At 41.4% G+C, this 18,681-nt stretch overlaps 1 long non-coding RNA gene across 1 annotated transcript in view; it reads right to left on the reverse strand.

The window, feature by feature from the left end:
- The window catches only part of LOC143693697 (uncharacterized), a 230,250-nt gene that overhangs the window by 123,628 nt on the left and 87,941 nt on the right, over positions 1-18,681 (reverse strand). The window contains exon 2 of the long non-coding RNA XR_013181634.1: positions 11,078-11,235. This is a non-coding gene — a long non-coding RNA (uncharacterized LOC143693697). The remainder of the gene's footprint in view (positions 1-11,077; positions 11,236-18,681) is intronic.

The following is an 18,681-nucleotide window of genomic DNA, read 5'->3' on the forward strand; positions in this document are numbered from 1 at the left end:
AGATTTGTAAATTTAATTTTAAGCCCAATATCAATCCACCAAAAGTCCATTTCCTCTGAGAAGTCAAAACAAAAAAAAAGTCTCTTTGGTAGAGACAGTATTTCTCAGGCAATCATGCTGACTGTGGATAATCAAATCCCACTATTTAAGCTCTCTCACTGTACTCCTCTTCAGGTTTTCCAGCCTCCTCCACGTGGATATTTCCTTTTCTCATACTACAGTATTTACCTGAATGATGCAAAAGCAAAGAGATACGCTGGACAAACATGGAAATAAAGTCAACACAGATTTTAGAGATGTTTGGGCATTTAGCTCCCTTGGCATTAGGAACAGGACATCTCACAAAATCTGGTTGTTAGAGTGGGACTGGAACAAAACTGCATTGGTCTGTGCAGCTGGAGTCAGATGGTCATGTTTGAAAACAGTCTTTTATCACCAAAGAGGAGAGAAAGCAGGCACAAATCAGCTAGACATAACATCAACAGCTATGCAAGGGAGGAGGAATTCCTGTCCTTATTTTGTTAAATCTCCAGCAATTCTAGCCTAACTAGGCCTAGTCCAGGAGCAGCTGCTACTGAGAAATGCAGTCTCCCCCCTAACCTGCTACCTGCTATTTTCCACTTCAGGCACAAGACACCTCTCTCAGTTCATCCTGTTGCAACAAATATTCTACAACACACACACTAATAACAACACAAAGATTCTACTAAAACGAGCCCTCCAAGAAACACTGGCTCTCCTGGGAGGAGAAGCTGAGAGAGCAAAGACACTATGGCTGTTTTTACTGAAGGTGCTCAGATACTCCAGCTATGAGTGTGATGCAGAAACAGAAATTACATAGAAACCACCCAGCTGACAAGACTCTGATCTACTTGGATTCTCTCTAGGTCATCACTGACATTTCACACTCTTGCTAGTCCTCCAGCACCTCCCAGTTTTCTCATGTTTTCCCAATTGCCTCAGAATTCAGAGAAACTGGTTACCTAGGCATGGGTTATATCGACCTTGAGAAATTGAGTTTCCAGGCATTTCGATTTCATGATCACCTGTGCAGGTCTGATCCTGATCTTCTCTAGTAATTCTCTTTTCTCCCTTGGGAAATTTCTGCCATCTGTTCCCTTATTCTTTCCTGAAAATGGAGTCAAAAATATAGCTTTTAGCAACACCCTCAGAAAATGCATTCACTTTCTCTCATAGGCCATATCATCTCTTTCAGTAGCCTGTTACTCAAAATGCACTGCAAGCAAATACACTTAATTGTGTTTTAAAGTGAGCAAAGGTTTCAATTACCAGTTTCATTCTTGCCCAGTGCATATATTTATTTCAAACACTTATGCATGTTTCTTTTCATTCACCATCTGTCTTATTTTATTTCCATTCATTCTTTCTGTTATGCATTGTCATCTAATGTAGAGCATTATAATGGAAGTCAGGTCTTCCAATTCAACCACTTATCCCTCAAACTCATGGTGTGACCCTGTGTGTGTCATTAAGCCTTAATAAGCCTCATTTCCTACCTTTAAAAAGGATATTGCCTGTTTGAACCATTACATTAAAATTGTTTAATTTAATCAGAGTAGCAACGCTTTATAAATGTTAGGTACTATTTCCATTTCATGCCAATCATGCCACCCACATTAATAAATTCCTTTGTGTTTACTTCTGGGCTCACACATATGTCAGAATCTACTCTCAGGCTCTGGGTCCACAATAAACAGGTAAAATTCACTCTGTAGAGATCTGTCTTGCTCCTGAACAATTTTCCCTTCTCAAAAGCTTTTCTCCAAAAATTATCCTTCATGAAAACATGCAGAGAAAACCTGTTAAAAATAAACTGATTTTTTGAGCTGAACAACAGATAATGTAACTAGTTTGGTCACCTATTCTGCTGATTGCTCTCTTTTTTTAGTAAGAGTATCTGAATGTACAGGTCCACCCAAAGCATTTTTTAATACATTGCAATCAACACCAAAATGAGGAACGAGACTCTAGGAAAGATAATTTAGGGATGGACCCCATCTATTTATTTGTGGCTCAGAGAGCTGCAGAAAGCCTGTAACACTCAAATAATGGCAATGAATTGAAGATTCACACAATGTGTTTTGCTTTGGCTTGTTTGGGGTTTTGTTCAAGTTTGGTTTTTTAACTCCAGTATGATATAACTCTAAACTGTTGGCAGAGATAGGTTACTCTTGTTTTAGTTTTGAAGTGTCTCATTAATATTTAGCACCACAAACTAGTTTCTTTAGCAAAGCAAAAATATCTTTCCTACTCAGAGTAACTCAGCAAAACCTCATTTGGTTACTGCCACTGGAAACTTTGCAGTCACAAGTCCAGGTGGCCTTTGTGCTTCAGGCAATAATTTGCTAACACCTTTTACACTTCAAGCACCAACTACATTCCTGACATGCTCAAAACTCCTCTAAACATCTTTTGCACGTTAGAACATTCAAGAAATACAAAATCAGACCCAAGGACAGCAGAGCATGTGTTGTACAGTTTACTGGGGTAGAAACATCTCAATTATCATTTGTCCTTGCTTGTAGGAGGTTATATCAGCTCTTCAGGTCTGGTTGCTCTAGCAGAGAGAACTGCCTATCAGTTGCTTTCTATTATAATGTCAGATAGTGTCTGCTCTGGGCACCTTCAGTAACACACATGGGTGGGGGACAGTTTATAAGTGGAAGAGTTTGGGGATTTTTGTTATTCCTTTGAAGTAGGAAGGCTTGATCAATGGCTTGACCCTAGCCATTGAAAAGACTGGAGCAGAGTTGAGTGCCTATTTCATGTCTGATATTTTGTCTGGTCTCCTCTGACCAGATAAAAAAGAATAGGGAGAAAACACAGTCATGACACTTCACCTCAGTAAATCTGTAAGGCAAAATGACTCACATGTGGGCATTTAATGCTCCATAGCAGGAGCACTCCAGGAAACTTTAAAGCTCTGAAAACCACAGCATTTTCTCTAAGATGCACTTCACCTCTTTTTTTTTTAGTGATTCCTGACTAGTTGTTACAAAGCTCATAGCTACCATATATACCTCTGTAAGAATGCAGCTACTTTTCTGTCCTGGCCCCTTAGATATTTCCCCTCAGCCAACATTCTTGAGTTTTTTCCAGGATTTTGTTTTCTAAAATTTTCCTTCTTCCTACAACATCAAAGCTATCTTATTTTTATGTCACCTGGTGTTTCAAGGGCTCACCACTAGTTTCTTCCTATCTGATTCTCTAAACCTCCTGCAGAGATCTCTGCCCACTAACCACTATTAAAGAGTAAGTAGGGGCTGCAGAAGATCTGACACCTCAGCAACTATTTTGTTTGTTCTCAAAGTCTGAGTGACTACTATCTTTCATTCGTCACCCAAAGACAACTATACACATTCACCAGCCAAAAGAGCACTGCTACATAAATGCAAGTGCTAGCATTACACAGATTGTTACATCTATTCTAGATGGATAACATTTCCCTGTTGTCTTCTGCAAGTCTTTCTTTGACTTCAGGCCTTAATTTTTCCTACTTCCCTACATGAGGATATTTCTCCCTGTGCTCTATTTTCACAACAGTACAGCACTTCCCAAGAGGTTATGGATTTCTCTGGCAGTATCAGGCTCTTCTACTCCATCTTTCTCACGAGTTCTTTACACCTAGAGCTCAGTCATCTGCCTGCTGCAACTTTCACTCCTCCCATATATCTGCTTGAGCAGTGCTGAGTAGCATAACTTGCTCGAACCTCTCACTTTTGCAGTCACCCAGCTTTGGAGGCCTTGTCCCAAGGCACATCTCCCTGCAGTGAAATACTCACTTCTTTAGACTCACACGTGGCAGACTCATCCCCCAGCAAAAACAAAAAAGGGAAAGGGCTTGTTTCACCTACAGAGCTTACAGGCTCAGCTCATCCGCTGGTAGAGGAAGGCATGTAGAATATCTATTGCTGCCATAAATTGTAGGTAGTTAACAGAAAAAGAACCCTGTGGAGATTTCTGAAATCTAATCTCAGATAGGCACCAATCTAAAATAAACTACAGCTGGTGTTTCAGCTTTGATTCTGCTGCCACCAAAGGCAAATGGCACAATTCCCATTGATTCCAATTAAATCATAGACTAGGTCCTCTTCTTACTCATCTTTCTTTTTTTGATGCCTCTATCTGATTTTTAGTTGTAAATTTCCCTGCAATACTGCTCTCAGGATCATAAAAAATTTCTGACAAATCCATACAAGTGCAAATCTTGGTACTATTTTTTTAATAAGAAAGTAGGGAAGATTTTTTAACTCTCCTAATTAATGGCATGAAAGGAAAAGCAGCATGGTTTTTGTGCTAATGGTTTAGTTGGTTTCAGTTAGGGCTAGAATCTGTCCTAAGAACCAACACACATTCTGTTCATCTCTACACTCCAGAAAAAAGCACTCTCTTATGACAGTGAATGCATAAATGCAAGAATGCAACTTTTAACCATTTTGCAGCTGGTGTTTAACCCCTTTTGCATCTAGCTTGCATGACCTTGATATGCCTTATCTGTCAAAGCAGAACATGCACACACTTGTTTTTAGGCTGCACTCACACACCTGTACGGAGGAAGCTGTGGTGCTGCGCAACATCCCTGCATTGGTGCTGCCATTCTTGTGGGAGTTGCATTGCCACAAGTTATGCAGCTTTTTGCTTCTCTCACTGTTCTTACAAGGACAGCCAGAGGGTCTCTTGGTTTCCACTTCAATGGTGACACAGGGCATGACACTGAATCTACGCTGTGGGCAGTTCAGCTGCAGCTGTTTTCAGACACTTGCCGGCAAAGTTTCAGGGTTTTCAGCTCCCACATTTTACTGGGCTCCTTGTCCTCTTTCCTGGAGGCCTGCCCTTGAAACTCTGGCCTTCATGGTTGCAGAGAAAAGCCTGAAAACACAGAATCTTACAGTATTTTTAAGTGTGACTCATGACTTTTTGCCATGAAGGGCACATACGATTGCCTCCTTTCAACTTCCCTTTGTCTCTTTGCATGCAGCCGCACCTGCAGATGTTCAGGGAGGAGTGCCTGCACTCATCCACCCTAAAAGCAGCTTCTGTGTATGCAAAAGTCAGCACCCGCTTGCACAGGTGTCACTATTCCCAACGGGCGGGTGCAGAGGTTCTGCTTGATGGGGCTACATGTGTATAAGCAGCTGCCCCTTTGAGCAAACTAGCCTCTGAACATCACATTTAAGCAAAATAGCACAGCTTTTTCCATGTGCTCCATCCACAGAACATTTTTTTAAGTAGTTGTACAATGTTAGATAAATAGATATTTATCTCGGACTTTTTTTTCCACTTTCACTATCTGACCTTCACAGTTATTTCACACAAAGTCCAGAGCTCAGTTAACTGATTCTAATGGCTGCTGTTCAGAGTGCTCAGCTCACAGAGGAAGAACCAGCCCAAACCAACACCAGGGCACAAGGGATTAGAAGTGCCCATCATCATTGCCACCAGTCCTTCTCAGCTTTCTCCAGGGCCTGGGGGATGTACGGCCCTGGTCCCATAACCAATGTGGCTGGGATGCTGGCGGGCCAGTCAAGGAACAAGCCAGTCTGCCCTGTACCCCCTCCCAAAAGAACATTCCCTCCTGACTTCACAGCAAGCCAGGGTCATATAGCAACACAAAACCAAAAACCTTTATAATTTAAGTTCATCTTAAAACAGATTTTAAAAAGATGTACCAACAAAAACATCACAGAGCTCTGTCATTTTGCCTCAAAGAAAGCAAAAAAGGTTTGATCCTTCTCCAGACGAAAAGGCCAGAGCCTTGACCCCCCCTCAGCAGAATCCCATCCTGGGACTCTGCAGGCAGAAGACCTTCTGCAAGCTGGAAAGAAGTTTTCTATATCAGGCAGATCACCCAAAGCACCTTGCTGCACTACAGACGGAGCACAGACCCTAATGTCTCTTTAAACTCCCTGGATCATTTAATGAAGAAATGACACGAAGTGATGACATCGACACGATGGCAGCCCCAAGGGAATGTGCCCAGAAATGGCCTCAGACAGCTTCAGCACAAAGCTGCCCAAAGAAATCTTCTCTCCAGATACCTTTAATGACAACGCCTATGACTCAGAGAGCACTTAGCAGTGAGTGTGGAAGGTAGCTGAGCATCATTACCCTGTTCAGATGGGGAAAACCAGACTCACTAGGCTAAGTGATTTGCCTGCAGCCCCACAGCACCTGGCAGACCTCAGAGCAGGAACTGAGGCTAGGGCTATGGTGCGCTAATTCATGGCACAGAGCCAGTGCATCCCACCTGCCTCAGAGGGGTCACAGTCCACTTGCTCCTCTGCATGCATGAGGTGAGTGTGACCCCACAAATTCTCTTGCTTGGAGACAGGATGAAATATAAATTTAACTGCCTACTATTGCCATTAAATATGTTCCACCAGCCTAGCCCTACCATATCAGTATGGAATACATGAATATAATGCAAAATAGAATAGAATGCTAAAAAATAAAGTGTGAGTGGCTGAATTCAGTAATGCCAATAGTTGCATTCAATAAAGTAACATGTTTGTGATTATGGAATTTTGCTAGACACATTCTGAAGATAACATCTTATTTGTACAATGAATGGTTAGGCTAATCAGTGCAAGGGTTTAAATAGTCTTAAGTACATTAGCATAATCACTCATGAAGCACATGTAGTTTATAAATGAATTAACAGCTACAAATTAAAGAATAAGCGTCTGCTTTTTAAAGCATCTGCCTTTTTTCTTTAAGGAGAAAAAAAACTAAAATTGAGCATTCTGATTTTCAAATGCTCTCAGACTGCAGTGTAGAAATGCCTGCTTGCACCCTCCACTCCTCAACAAGCTCAGCCCCCAGGAAGATCCAGGGGCAGCTCAGAGGAAGTAGGACTCTGTGCATGGATGAAGCTTTGCAGACCCCAGGAACTCTCATCAGTTCTAACTCATTCCATTTCAAGATTTTTTATGCAGTGTTGGGGTTAAATTGTTTTAGGTTTCTAAAGTGCTTGTACCTTTCCAGACTTTAATAAAAGGTGCATTTTTATTAATAGGATGATTTTACAGACCTATTGAGTCTTCCAAAGTGAGCAGGACGCATGGTTCCCACCCTGTTCTCCCTCATTCCTACACCTCTTTTTCATGTATTAAGCAAAGGAGGATGATGACTTCTTTACTTCTTCCTGAGGTCAAACATACCTCAGCCAACCATTTCCCTCAGAGATGAGGAAGAAAAGTGCCTACATGGCTGCTCTGCCTATACTTCTTAAGCCTATACTGAAGAAACCCCAGCTGGAAAGACCCTCTCCAGCCCCATATCACAGCCTCCATTGAACATGCAAAGATGCACACATGATGGAGATACAGATGCTCTCATTTCCTCGTATAGAAACTGAAGGGGTAGGATTCTTACAAAAAGTGACATAGGAAGGGGAATAAGAAATGGTCACTGAGAATGAGAGACACAAAACAGGAATGAGGAGACAGAACCAGAGCAAGGTTCTTCTCAACAGAACAGGTAGTGAAATGTAGGAGTTTGTTGCCAAAGGGCACTGTAAATAGTGCATGGTTTCAAGATGCAGTTACACAAATGAACAAGACAGATATCCATTTGGGTACTAGACATAGACTTCATTGGCTTAGGAAGGCAGGAAACTGATAAGGAAATATTCTTGCTTTATACCTTATACACAAGGAAATATTCCTGCTGTATACCTTTCTCTAAGCATCAGATTGACCATTGTCAAAAGACAATGCCAGACCAGCCATTTCATGTTCTTGTATTTTTTTACTTCAGAGTGGCACTGGTGGAAAATGAGAACTGCATTTTCCAAAAGACAAAGCATAGGGTAAAATTTTACCCCAAGGAGACAGGCTTGTCCCTTAACTTTCTTGCACAAGATCACTTGAACAAGATCATTCAACTCCTCCCTTAGCACCCACCCCACCCACAAAACACAGCAGCAGTGGGTGTGTTGGGGCTGTGGTAAACACCTCTTGCCCCCTCACTGTCCACCCCAGCCTGCAGACAGCCCTGATGAAGGACACCAACAGTCTCATGAATCCTTCTTATGCCGCAGTTTCATTGTGAGCAATTGTCAACTATTTGTGGGTAGAGCAAAAATTTAGTAAACACATTTTTCTTTTGGTTATACTACTACTACTACTTGTTTTCCCTATGGAAAAAGAAATACTAGTGAAGCATACTTAGCCCTTTACACTCACCCATTCTTCAAAGGTGAATTTGCCTTTTATTTTGGATGGATTTGTTTTGGTTTTTTGTTTTTTTAATCTTCCTGACCGTCTGGGAACCACTGCAAGGCAGTTATCAGGAGCTTTGCACTAGAAGTCCAATCTTCTGGCCCAAATCCCTAGTAAATGTACTGCTATTTTCATCTTAGATTAAGGGCAACCCAGCCACCTCTCACACTGAGAAGTATTAAAAATACTTCCCTCCGTTCTCAGAAAGAGAATAATCTAAACTCTCAAACTAACTGAACTGAAAAAGAAATAAGAAAAAAAAAAAGAAGAAAAAAGAGGAAGCTTTAGCATGAAGAGCTATTATTATGTCTTCTCACATTTTGCTGTAGCTAAAAGCATGAGTTGTATATATAACTAATGCACCACCCACCCAAGCAAAAATACTTGCTTGAAAAAGTAAAGGCATGCCTGTCAGAACTCATCCTCTTCCATTCAGTCTCCATTGTATATTTTTGTTCCTGTGATAAATTAGCCCACTACTTCTCAGGTGATTCTGGCATTTCAAATTTGAACACAGGACATGCTCAAGTAAAATCATATAGTAGCTTCACTAGCAGTCTGAACTCACAGGGAGCTGGTACTCCACAAAACAAAACCGAAATGTGAAGGTAATGGGGTGAAAGTTTGAGGCCTGCCCTCCACTTGCACTCACTCACACGCATTAATGTTTCCATCCTGGCAGCTATAAACACTGTTTACCATCAAACACCTGCAACAGATTTCCAATACTCTCATGCTTGCAGTCTAGGTTGCATGTAATCTGTTTTGTATGCTAGTACACAGCAGAAACCTGAGACTGCCCTGGAGGGCTATGGTTTGTAGGTGGAGCTGCCTGGTCACATCTTTCTTAGTACTCTCATTTCTGTCTTTCTCCTTCAAAATTCCAAATGCCCTTCTCAGTGTCAGCACCAACTGAAATTCTTTTTTCATTAAGCGTAGCTGACATCTACATCAGCCTAAGCTGTAATCATTTTCTGGTTACACAGGCAGACTTTCCAGCCAGTGAATAGGAACACAGAAAGATATACCTGAGACACCTCTCAGTCAGTCAAATAGTGTCTTTGCACAAGCATCTTGCAATTTTAGCTCTAGAACCAGGCTTACAAAGATAGAGAGGAAACCAAAGAGATTTTACTTCATCTCTTCATGAAAAGATGGCACAGTCTGTGATCAGCCATGCTTTTGGAAGGCAGTGGTCACAAATTCTTGGAATTTCCTTGAATTGTAAAACAAGGTTGAGAATTTCTAGGCAAGACTCAAAATATTTAGCAACTTTACAGGTGGTTTTACAAGGATGTTGCAGTAGATCTTGGACCTCTGCTGTATATCATTGCTAATGTCAGGATAAAGAACAGGTCTTCTCACTAGTTCTGCTGCTTTCAGAATCTCAAAACAAGCTCAAGTTCACTGTAGTTGGCTCAGATCCTAACTTTCACACAAAAGGAAATCATTATCCTGTAACATAATGTGCAGGAAAAACCCTAATGCCATGCATTTTTCCTGGACCAGGTGACCTCCCCAGCTGTCATATGCTTCTCCATCATTCCCTTATGATGCACCCTAATTCCTCCTTAACAACCCATGACAGAAACCTGGGTAGAGTGGGACGAGAGCATAATTTCCATAATTTCTTGGGTGACTGTTCCTCCAGTATATCTGACATATAGGGCAATGTTGCCTGGGCTCCAAGGGAGAGTGTTAATAAATATCTAGGCTAAGTTAGCAAAGGTGCAGAATTTGGGAGCAAGATGCTCCAGCAAGCACCATTATGTACATATTTTGCAACTTGTAGCTGGGGTCAGCATTAACACATAGACATAAATAACTGCTAGCACGCAAGAACATAATAAGACATTCCAGAAGATCTTTTCTAAGATGAAGTATTTGAGTCTGCTCCCTAAGCACTGCAAGGTAAATTGCATTCAGGTATTTATGAAGTTCATGAAGTTCAAAGCCATTCCAAGGCTTTGCTGGGTCACAAGTGATGGATGTGATGATACAGCAGAATAAAATCCTGATGCAAGACTTGTGTACTGATTTGATCTGAAACCACAGACACCGCTCTGCTCAACATGGAAGAAATCCCTGGGATTATTCTCTGAGTGCAGTTTTGCCATACAGAGCTTATATTTCATAGGCTTGGGGTGCACAGGAAGGCCCATGTACTACTGAGTCCTTCTGAAAAGTGGGGTATAGTTTTCCTATGCTGATTTTTCTGTTTGTTAGAAGTTTAGGGCTTTTAAATCATGCTAATGCGTCTAGAGATTGCAATGGGAGTGTGTTTGAGAAATCCAAAAATAAAATAATGTAATGCAGCCAAATACTTAATTACCAACATGTGCATCTGTTGTCAAACCATACGCTAAGTGAGTGGCACTGCTCATTAGTTCTGCTTTCAGGAGCTACCAGGCGTTCGTGTCATCACTACCAAGAGTCTTCTGAGTCTGAATCATCCCCGGAAAGGACAGATTCTGTCACTCATGCAGTCGCTGTTAACAAGAATGCTGATGGCGTAGCAGGTGTTTCCTCCACTTCTCTAAACCTGGAAAGGTTCTGGCACAGCTTCCTTCCAATTTTCCCTCTTCAGAAAGGAAAAACAATCTTTCTCTCCTGGCTCACATGAGCAGGCAGGCATGTTCCAATAACTCAGGTATTGGATACAATTGCTCCTATTCACTCTGTTGCCTACAATGCTGTGTGATTATCGTGCTCTGCTGGGTCCTCAGGAAAGAATGCTGGTTTATCCAGTCCAATCCCTTTTCACACAATAAAACTCTAGGCCAGTGAAACAGAAGGGGGTCTGTGACGCACAGCAGTAAAAAAGGTCCACTTACTATTTAGCTGACCCATTAATTTGGCAGTGGGTTTGAAATGCTCTTCCAAAGTTGCTGACTGGTAAGTCCTTTCAAACCTTTAAGGGCATCTGATATTCTGAAATGGATTTGGAAAACTTTCTGTGCTTTGTCCACATGAAGCAAATGCCAGCTGGGATCTAAAGAAAAGAGCAGAGTGTTACTACCAGGAAAACAACATACAAGTGCCAAAGAAAGGATAGAAAGGATCTGAGCAGTCCCAAATATGGGTTGCAGCTTGATAAGACATTACAGTAAAAGCTCTACAGAACTGGCTGCTCCAGCAGACACTGAATGTATATCTTGGTTAGCTCTTGCAGTGTTGAGGGTCTAGGGCTGGCTCACTCCTTTCTAGGGATTGTCCAGGAATGGGGCTGATCCCCACAGCTCATGCAGTCAGTGTAGCCTCCTGTGGTTTCAGGTAGGCAGTAGAAGGGCACTGTTTGCCTCACACCTCACTCTGGCTGCTCTCCTTTGGCAGCTGTCCACCTGTCCTGGTGTGCAAGGAGCTGATCCAGCCCACACTGAGGATGCAGCAGAGAATCAAGGAACCATAGCTGGGCTTCATCCCAGGTACAGCTTTGCTAGATTCCAGTTACATCCCAGCCCAGATCCACTCAGTTCTCCCCCTTTCTCTGAACCAGAAAGTCACAACTTAGGTCTCTTCCCTCACTTTTGAAATTACTTGTGGCCTTTCAGACAGGGTTCTTTATAAAGGAAAAACTCAGCCATTAGCCAACACTGAATGTGGCCAAGCCCAGGCTAAGGTAGTGGCATTTGCATGACAGAGCAATTTGAGGTTGTCCCCAGCTTGCTGCTACAGGGCTGGAGAGGGCAGGAATTCCTTCCTTCCCTGTGCCCCACTTTTCTGTGGAACAAAACAGGCAAACCAAATTCTTCTCTTTTTTTCAAATAGTTGAAGATGGCCCAAGCACTCCTTTCCACTCATAATCAAATACACATTTTCTTTTTAGTACAGTGGCTCCCAAGAGCTAAAGTTCAAGCTGGAACATTGGAAAACACAGCTTAAATCACCAGTAGGACACCTCTGGTGCTGACACTGATGTACCCAGCTTGGAGCTGTTCAGGGCTTGGACAGTACTGGCTCTCCGTGCTCCAGAATTCCCCTCTGCAAGCTTTCTTGTCCCTGCCAGCTGCAGCAACCAACACTGCCTACAGCAAATGTGTCACATATAGGTAGGTCACTAAATATCATGCCCAAATGCAACACAGGACCAGATGCCATTAAGGAAAAAAAAAAAAAAGAAAAAATCATGTTGATGTAAGCACTATGCTTTTACTTCCCCAAGTCTGACAGGCCTCCTACACAGCCAGCAGCAAGTAGCTATTTCCCTTGTAATATCATCAACTTCCAGTAATGTTCACTTGCCTGTTTTTAATACCCTCTACAGTCCTTCCTCCCATCCTGTGATAAATCCCTTCCCCTCTACCATTTCATAACTGTCCAGATCTTTTCCTCTCTCTCCCCACCACATCTGGCTTCTAGACCATTCTCCACTTCTTTCTGTTAGCATTTTCAAAGCTTATCTAGGGCCCAACAGACTTTTTTTCCCCTTCTTGGTAGTGGAGGGAGGAGGAGGGGGGACCTGCTGTTTAGCTGGCTTTGGCAAGCCTGGGCAGCTCTAGCTGAACTCTCCAGCCTTCTGCCAAGAACAGTCTAAATAGGAGCACCAGAAACATCTTTTAATGTCATTTGTATTAATATTTTTGGAATTAGGCAGACTTGAAATTGCTTTAAAAACATTAAAAACAGAGGAAAATGGTTGGCAACCATGTGAAACTCAAACTGTACCACACACAGTACTGTCATAAGAAAGTGACTATAACACGAGCGTCTAAGCCATTTGTATCAAAGGACTATTTTTCCATCACTTTAACAAAGATGTTCTTAAAAAGAGACTTCTCTCAGGTTCTGAACAGAAGAAACCCTCCTGTCTTTACTCATCCTAAGCAACATACAACAACAGTTAAATGTATGACATGTTCTTGAGAAGAAGAAGACCCTGTCCCCTCAAGGTATATCCAAAAGGAAAAAAAGGGCAGACAAGGATGAAAAGGACCTTTGTGCCTTTTGCCTCTCCAGCTCTTTTCCTTAGTCACATGTTCTTCAGGCCAGAGAAGCAGGGTGAGTCTCAGAAAGGCCCCTGGCTTGCTACCTACTCTCATCATTAGGCCCAAACAGTTTCTTAGAATTTCACTCTGTCTGCCTTAACCTTTCTTCTGTGATCATCAGAGATTTCCTCTGTACTTACTGGAGACCACCAGCTTTAATATATTATAAGATCAGACAAAGGATCCCTCAACCAGCATTTTCAAGGAGAGTTACAGCCAGCCAGATTCCTGGCACCCTCCTTCCTTCTCAATCTTTGGCTTCAGAGGGGTAAAACAACACTAAGGGATAGACTCAAAAGATAACCTTAGAAAAGCACAGACAAGGTTTTAGGCTGGTTTTCTGATGTCCAAAGCAAATACAAATTAAGCAATGAAAATTTCAAGTATAAAGGAACTGGAGACACTGCTCATGTAGAAGTGGGGCTGGACAGGGAGAGGGGTTGTTAAGCCTTGGACCTTGGGCACTGTATAGTTCACAACTTAATGCCACCTTCCTCTTCTTTATCCCACACAGAGTGCAGCACAAGGCTTCAGACAGCACTGCAAGGATGTCACATAAGTACCCCCGTGAGACAAAGCAGCTGCCCCCAGTAACAGCAGTCTGCCACTGACTATCCTCAGCTTGCGTTGGAGTCTCCCACACGATGATCACAATGCCTGAACTTCAGTGTGGATACAGCCAACAGGTCTACTTTGGGACAGGATCCACAGCAACTTGCAACCACAAGTGAAAAGCCTCCTTACAATAACAAAACATAGGTTTAGAAGCATGAAAGAAAGCAAAATAATCTGTAGGAGTAATCTAGATATATATGCACACTTTAGGAGGGAAAACAGATAAGAATCTTTCAGGTGAATTAGAGGTCATACACTTGCATAGGAATAATGCTTCTTGAGTCTACAATAATTTCATGATTAACATCTGCTTTCTTGGCCAAGGAATGCTGGTTTCTATTTTCCATAGCCCAACCCTTGTTCCTAGCTTCTAGACAGGTTTTTGCATTTTACTTGTCTCCGTAAGAGAAATCATATTCTTTCCAATTCAGTTTAGATTTAATAAATATCTCAGCCTCTTATTTGTCCCCTTAAATTTATTCTCTCATTAAAAAAAATAAAAGGAATTAAAAATTGCTAGATTTCTGCTAGACTTCTGCTAATCTCTCTCAGTTGCTATTATCAATACAGATTGCAGCCTAATTCATTTTGTCACAGACAGAAGAGAAGGAGTCTGCATTTCACAATGGTTTAGAAGTCCCCAAAAGCTTGAAAGAAACTTGTCAAAGTCTTTAAAATGTTTCTGAAGATAACTTTTCTGAGGAGCTAGCAAGACTAAAAACTTCCCTCATTTTTTGGTTTTTTTTTTTTCATCAAGGTGAACATCATTCTCCTAAAGAAAAACAACAGCTGCCATACAACAAGTGTCATTATTTGAAGGTTGGTTTGGGATAATGCAAAACTTGCCTTTGGCTTCTATGACAAAAGGCAGCCAAGTTCTGGAGACCTGTTAAGTATGTGCCTCACTTACAAGTGTGACTTGATAATCTGCAGTACTGAAAAGCTTTTCTTTCTAGGAAGAGAAGAAGGTTGTACACTAAGACTTCTCCTCATACTTCATGAGAACTGGGAGAGCTTAAACATGACTGACACAATCTGCACTTTTCCAGAAAGCAATGAGTTTTGTTTGTTTTTTAAATTTCTTTCTGCCATATGCTAAATGTGACTACCATTTTACATTTATAATATTTTGAGTTGGTTTGATTTGCTGTACATTGTTGCTTTTGTAAAACAAGATCTATGTAGGAAATTTGATAAAGTAATTTTATTTCTTCTATTCATTGCTACTACTTTTGCTTGCTGACAAATTAAATTCCAGTCATCTGAGTCAGCCTCTTATTTTAGATCATCATTCCATCTCCTCATTTTGTCAAATAAATATGCTTGTATGCGTAACTGCACATAGAAACCTACAAATGATCTACATGACACAGTCTCACTTTGCAAATTAAAAAAAATTAGTTTTTCTAGAGTAATTTACTTAGGTTTCACAATCACTTTCCATCCCAATTTTCAAAGCTATATCATTACCAAACTCCTATTGTCTTCTGCATAGAGAAAGTATTTTATTAGCTGAGAGCCACTTCCTTGCTTCAAAGTTATTACAGCCAAAGAGCCTGGCTATGAGTGGGAAGTGGCAGCTCAGAGAATTGCCCTGTGAATGCATCCCCATGATGGTCTGTGCCAGCACAAGTGTGTGTGTGAGTGTGTGTGTGTTTTGAGGCAGGGCACTGACCCTTTTACTCTTCCCACACCATCCAGCCAAGCAGTCAGCCCTGCGCCTCCTGCAGTGCCCGAGGCCTGTGTGGCTCCCTCCGCTCATTAAGCAGCCGGTGATGGGCCGGGTGATCTGACCCGCTCCAGAAGGCAGCTCAGATCCTGGCAGTGTTGTTTGAGACAAACAAATAAAACAAAAGTACAAGCCAAGAATTCCAGGAAGGGCTGAAGGAACAGTAGGATGCGGCCAAGAGTCAGAGGCATATGGGCTACTGCACCAGGCAACCAAAGAGGGCCAGGGCATGGGCCCAAGCACTGGCACAGTATCACCCGTTGCTCAACTCAGTGCTGTCCTTGGCACAGACTTGTTCCAGGCAACCAGCTCGCTCTCACACAATGCCCAGACACTTCCAGCAATAACCGGGGACCATTCCCGATATACAGTTTGGATGGGCCACCTTGTTAGGGTGGGAGAGAAGAATTTATGTTCAAAAGCAGTGACACTCCAGCTGACCTTGTGGCTAGTGAGTAGCTCCCTGGCTATTTTATTCACTAATGTAGAAGCAATCTTGACTACCACAATTCATTCAGCACAGAGAACTTGCCAGGATGGGAACTGCCTCTTACTAGGACTGCGCCAACCACCCCAACACAGCAAACTCAGCTTTTTTTCTATTCTTTTGCTCCCTGAGATGTTTCTGTAGAGTCTATTTAATCTCCCCTCAGTCTTCTGCATTGTCTGAGCTGATTTTTAATTGACCAGAAAATTACATGACTGCATCTATTAGGCCGAAGCACTATTTCACCTTGACGTGGCCCTCCAACTGAAATTGTAGATTAAATCTCAAAGCAGCAATCTTCTACCTTACAAAACTCTCCTCCTCTCTCATGGTCATTCTGCCCCCGAATCTAAGCTTCTCCTATTGGATTCAATTCCAAATACATGAAGTACAAGCTGAGATCAGCAGAGGCAAGTTATAGGAAAGATAAGGATCCTGTTTAAAAGAAAAACAATTTCTGATTAAGGTTATGCTACTTATCAATTTCTATTTTCAAAGAGCATTAAAAACATGAAATAATTTTTACAATAGCCAAGGGAGTGAGATATATAAGCATTGTTATGCATCTTTTGCAGGAAAACAGGCGGTAAACAAGAGGACAAAATCACCTGCTAATTTAGGAAGTCTTTGGTTTTTTGAGCCCTTCCATTCCAAGCAAAACTGAAGTGTCTCACATCACAGGCCACATGAAAAACATGGCTTTCTTGTCACTTTTCCATGACACTATGACACCATTGTCCTGACAAAAGTTTCCACTGCTTGACACATGCAAAAAATACAGAACAAGTTAGGAAACAGATGTCTTCAATCTGAATTATCTGTCCCCAGGCTGAATCTTCTTACCTTTTGTAAATGTAACTGATGTTGTCAGATAACTTCTATAAAAGGAGTTGATGTAATTTTCTCACCTTTTGTGAATGTAACTAATGTCATCAGACAACTTCTACAATAGAAGTTGCTTAATAAGAAAAGTACTTTGTGTTTCAAGCATTGCATAAGATTATGTCACACAAATAGATATGCATTAGGTAGTCGGAGAATATGTGTTAGATAGGAAGGTTCATGTAAATTTTAATATATAAAAGATGTAACTTTTACCCCTTGGTGTGCTTGCTTTGTGGAAACTGCCACCTTTCATCCTGCACAGAACAAAGTGTTTCCTTTCTAAACTAAACTCTGTCTGTCTAGAGAGCTCCTAAAATCAGCAACAAAAGGAACTAGGAGAAGACAACATCAGGAATTGCTGGCACTCAGCCTACAGCTCAAACCACTGGACAATCTTACTTTTCACAGTTCAAGAGATTCATGGGTCCAAGGGGAGAAAGAGTGAGCATGCACTAGAGCAGTAATCTGCCTGCTGCACACCATAGAGTACATCTGCATTAGGTAAAAGAATAGATGTGTATAAACACTGAAAAAAGCAAATAGCTGTACAAACACTGACTAGTAAAGGTGAGATAGGTTTCTCTGAATGTAGTCCAGGTGTTCTTTGTAAAACTGATCTCATAGGGACTTTCTTAAAAGTATCAAGGTGAAACAATGTTCAGCTTAAAATGGGTTTTAGCAAATGCAGATCAATCAATTTTCCTGCTTGAGTGCTTATTATCTTCCCTTTCTGTGGTTGCAGTGATTCTTTCCAGAGCTCTGCTACCCTGTCCCACCTCAGCCCCGGAGTTCTGCTTAACTCAGCTGCTGCCCTTATCAGCCCTGATGCAGTCTGGTGTTTGCAACTAAATGAATGTGACCAACACAAACTTTCTGCAGACCTTCCTTCCTACCTTCCTTCCTTCCTAGAGCTGCAACCTTTCTTGTGCTGCAGTCTCTTGCTCACCTATGGCTTGAAATCATTATGCACTAGTTGCAAACAAATGTGAATAAATTACAGTAATATCCAAATAAGGGGAAGAAGAAAAGAAATAACAGAGAGAGCGACTAGGAAACCAAGGAAGAAATGCTAATTAACTCAAATAGATTGATTTGCCCTGTTTGCTCAAAAAATTAATTACCAAAAAATCATAAATTAAGAATTAAAAGCTCACAATAAGAGGAGCCAAGAGGTTTTTCTCTGGAATCTATTATGAGTATCTGAAAAGGGATTGTGTCTAATTAGACATTATTTTGCAGCAAGATGACCTCATATTATAATTAGAGATATACTAAATTACTTGGAAATAATTGCAATGATAGGATATCCTTCATGACTGCCAGTTTGGAAGCTTTCATGTTCACACTGATCCTACACACCTCAGTTTCTTTTGGCTGGGAGTTGGGTCTTTAGCAGGTATCTAACATGCAAAAAAGCCAGCATTCTTCAAAATCTCCATCAGGTGACAGACACTTTAAAAGACAAGAGAGATGTACAAACTTTCATGTAATAAAACCGTGATCTAAACATGTGGCAGGACTTGGCACTATTTGCACTCTATTTCCTAAGCACGACATTCATAATGCAAACAAATGTTATTAATTTTTATCTTTAAAACTAATATATTCACAAATACTTTCAGCTTCTAAAACATACTGCTCTAGGATATTGCATATTGGAAAAATGTTAGCCCAAGTTCTAACAAGTGTCAGTTGCTACTTCAGTCCTCTGGACTGCCTTGGTAAGTCAATCAAACT

The sequence above is a fragment of the Agelaius phoeniceus genome, chromosome 3 (assembly GCF_051311805.1).
Source record: "Agelaius phoeniceus isolate bAgePho1 chromosome 3, bAgePho1.hap1, whole genome shotgun sequence".
NCBI classification, from domain to species: Eukaryota; Metazoa; Chordata; class Aves; order Passeriformes; family Icteridae; genus Agelaius; species Agelaius phoeniceus.